Source organism: Chrysochloris asiatica, unplaced genomic scaffold (genome assembly GCF_000296735.1).
Source record: "Chrysochloris asiatica unplaced genomic scaffold, ChrAsi1.0 scaffold00023, whole genome shotgun sequence".
NCBI lineage: Eukaryota > Metazoa > Chordata > Mammalia > Afrosoricida > Chrysochloridae > Chrysochloris > Chrysochloris asiatica.
The window spans coordinates 20,942,340-20,946,355 of NW_006408541.1; the positions used below are offsets into that span (position 1 = coordinate 20,942,340).

The 4,016-nt window shown below is 42.3% G+C and overlaps 1 pseudogene; it reads left to right on the top strand.

Moving 5' to 3' along the window:
• Positions 1–1,097: 1,097 nt before the first annotated feature.
• On the top strand, positions 1,098–1,580 carry LOC102818955 (annotated as a pseudogene).
• The last annotated feature ends 2,436 nt before the right edge of the window (positions 1,581–4,016 follow it).

Sequence of the window (4,016 nt, forward strand, 5' to 3'; positions counted from 1 at the left end):
GGATGACCAAACTTTGTCTCTCATACTTCAGACATGTTGTCAGGAAGGACCAGTCACTGGAGAAGGATATCATGTTTGGTAAGATGGAGGGTCAGAGAAAAAGAGGAAGACCCCCAGCGAGATGGCTTGGCCAATTGGCAGGATCAATGGGCTCAAGCGTGGCAACAATTGTGAAGTTGGCCCAGGATCGGGCAGTGTTTCATTCTGCTGTGCATAAGGTCGCTATGTGTCGGTGCCGACTTGATGGCACCTAACAACAACAACCAAATGGGTGCCAAGAACAAAGAGCATAAGAATTGGAGTTGCATAGACCTAGGTTTGAATTCTGCTTTGATAATGTACCAGCTGTGTGCCTGGGTGAATCCTGTTACCTCTTAAGTCTTGTTTCTTCATTAGCACACACTTACCTCTGGGTAAGTGTGTGTTAATAAATCTATTGTGTGGATTCTATGAGAAACCACCCAGCTTTTTGGTTCAACCTTAGTGGTTGGTCTCTTACTGCTTCCCTGCAAGGGCCTAGATGCCTAGATGCTCATTGCTTCCCTGATAAAGGAAGTAGCTTTGGGTGTGTTCCTGACTTCTTCCCCATCCTTGTTCTCTTGAGTTCCTTAGCCTGGCCCTGCCTGACTTACTTTGTGGGGCATTGTCCAGATTGTCTCAATCACATCTAAGTAAGTTCATACCTGTGTCTATGACATATGGCTGGAGATGTGGATCCAGGACCCAGCAATCAGTTTCTACTTGTGTAACCTTGAGTCAGACATTTGACTTCCCTGAGCCTCCATTCCTCTTCTGTAAAATGAGGATAATTTTAAAGGCTTTGTTTCAAGACTTTTACAGCTGATTAAGAATCATGATACTGAAATTAATTACCTGCTAAACTTTCAGTCCTTTTGAATGAATCCTTTGTGACTTGAAGAGTTCTTGGGTTAAAGATCCTCTCCAGCACGGTTACAGGAGAGCATCTGAACCAGCTGGTCCATTGCTGTCAAGTTTTAGGTATCTTGAATGGGAAAGTAGATGAGCAACCTTCCTCAAATGTTGCTTTAAGACTGATTTGTGGGACATCTGGAACGTGGCGCCGGGCAGGGAGTGCCATGGCAGCCGAGCACAGGCCGAAATCATCCAAGAACCTGCTGCGCATGAAGTTCATGCAAAGAGGCCTGGACTCAGAAACCAAGAAGCAGCTGGAAGAAGAAGAAAAGAAAATCATCAGTGACGAGCACTGGTCCTTGGACTTGCCAGAGCTGAAGGAGAAGGAGAGCATCATAATCGAAGAGCAGAGCTTCTCATTATGCGAAGACCTTCTCTACGGAAGAATGTCGTTCCGAGGATTTAATCCTGAGGTTGAGAAACTAATGGTTCAGATGAACTCTAAGAGCAAAGCTGAAGAAGTTGAAGATGAAGCAGTGGAACTTGATGTGTCCGAGGAAGAAATGGCTAGAAGGTATGAAAGCCTGGTGGGGACAATTGGAAAAAAGTTTGCCCAGAAAAGAGATTGTGCCAATTTTGAAGAAGATGAAAATGTAAACATGAAAAAGACCAAGACAAAGAAGGTGTTCTTAAAACCCCAAGATTAAAAAGAAGGCCTTCCTGAAAGATAGCAGCACATTTTGGAACTTAACTCCGATTGTTTCTCTGTAGCTTTTGATATGACAATGTGTACTTATAAATAGGTGTGTCCTTTTAGAAAATGCTGTCCCTAAAACAGATGCGTGATGGATGTTATAACATCCTTTGCTTAATGGTGTTCATCAGGAAGGGACTTTCTGCCCTTGATCCTCGAATGTACACAGTTACAGACCTTTTGATCTTGGATTTTTAAAATATTGTCTGTGGCCTCTGATCTTTAATAAATGAATATCATTGTTTTTTTTTTTTTTTAAAAGACTGATTTGTGGCCGGCTGAGACAGACCTTCATATGAAGGGGTCCCAAACCCACACCCAGGAGCAACCTGTAAAGATCTCAGAACCAACAAGTGACTGGGCTGGAATCTGGAGCCCGGCCCTTCCTGCTGTGCTCCTAGGCCCTGTCTCTGCTGAGAGTTCTGCTCTGCCATTACCAAGACCAACAGGCATGCGTTTAGTCCCATTTTCTTTTGAAGTTGTAACTGGGCTTTGAAATGTATTTCTGGAAAGTTCAAAAGTTGAAAAACTCCCCAGAGGTATTGGTTCATGGGAGACTCCAGAAACTCTTGCTTTTTTTTTTTTTTTTTAAACTTAAAATAACAGCTTTATTAAGGTATAACCCATACATCATAAGGGACCATCTGGCGTGGTGCTGTGAGTTAACGCACTAGACTGCAAAGTCAGTTTGAACCACAAGGTTGGCAGTTCAACTTCATCAGCTCTCCTTGGAAACCTATACAGGGTCGCTATGGGTTGAAACTGTTTCAATGCACTTAACAACAACAACAACATACACCGTAAAAACCATCCTTTTGAAGAGTACAATTCAGTGATTTCTGGGAGTGGAACTGTAGGACTGCTCACTACAAGGTCAGGAGTAGTTAGTCCTTAGGAACCCTATCCAGGGTTGTTATGAGTTGGAACTGACTTGATGGCACTTAACAACAACAACAACAAACCCAGTACTCATTAAAAGTCACTAACCATTCCTCCACCCCCAGCCCCTGGTAACCACTAGTCTGCTTTCTGTCTGTCCATTCTGGACAGTTCATATAAATGGAATCATACAATACATAGTCTTGTATGACTGATTTCTTTCCTTTAGTAGAATACTTTTAAGGTTCATCCAGATTGTAGTATGAATCCATACTTCATTCCTTTTTGTTGCCAAATAACATTCATAGATGTACCGCACTTTGTTAATCTCTTCACCAGTTGTTGGATGTTTGGATTGTTTCCACATCTTGGCTATTATGAATAATGCTGGAGCATTTGTATACAAGGTTTGTGTGGATATGTTTTCAGTTCTGTTGGGTATATGCCTAGGAGTGGAATTTCTGGGTCATATGTTAACTCTAAGGAGCCCTGGTAGCACAGTGGGTTAGGCATTGGACTGCTAACTGAAAGATTGGCAGTTTGAACCCACTAGCCACGTCACAGGAGAAAGTTGAGGCTGTCTGCTTCCATAAAGCATTACAGAGCAGTTCTACTCTGTCCTATTGAGTTGTTATAAGTCAGAACTAACTTTGCACGCAGTGGGTTTGTTTTGGGGTTTATGATAACTCTATGTTTAACAGTTAAAGAACTGCCAGGCTGTTTTCCAAAGTGGCTATATCATTTTATAATCCCACTTCTAGAAACTCTTTTCAAGTTTGTTGTTGTTGTTGTTAGGTGCCATCAACTTGGTACCGACTCATAATGACCTTATGCACAGCAGAATGAAACACTGCCTGATCCTGGGCCAACCTCACAATTGTTGCCATGCTTGAGCCCATTGATGCTGCCACTTTGCCCATCCATCTCTCTGGGGGTCTTCCTCTTTTTCTCTGACCCTCCACCTTACCAAACATGATATCCTTCTCCAGTGACTGGTCCTTCCTGACAATATGTCTGAAGTATGAGAACCGAAAGTTGGCCATCCTGGCCTTAGTTTAGGTTGGTTGAAATGCATCTGCAGATGCTGATGATTTATTTGGTTCAAAGTCACAGAGGAACCCTCATATTGAATTATGGGATTGGATTTAGCAATACCAGAAAGGACCTTTTAAAGTCTATGCTGTTGCAATGAATTTCGAAATCTACTTCAGCCTTGGATTTGAGTTCTTGAGTAAGATCCATGATCTATCAAAGGAAGAACTATCTTGCTTTGAGTTCCTCTAGAACAAGGTGGGGAATCTTTTTTTTGCCAAAATTTGTAACAGTATTCTTGGGCTATACAAAATTATCAACTTAAAAATTAGCCTGCTATATTTGATTAAACATTTAATTAACTCATCCTGTGGTTGTGGGTTAATGCGCCAGACTGCAAAGTTGGTTTGAACCTCAAGGTGAGTGGTTCGAGCTCCCTAGCCACTCCTAGGAAATCCTATACAGGGTCACTATGGGT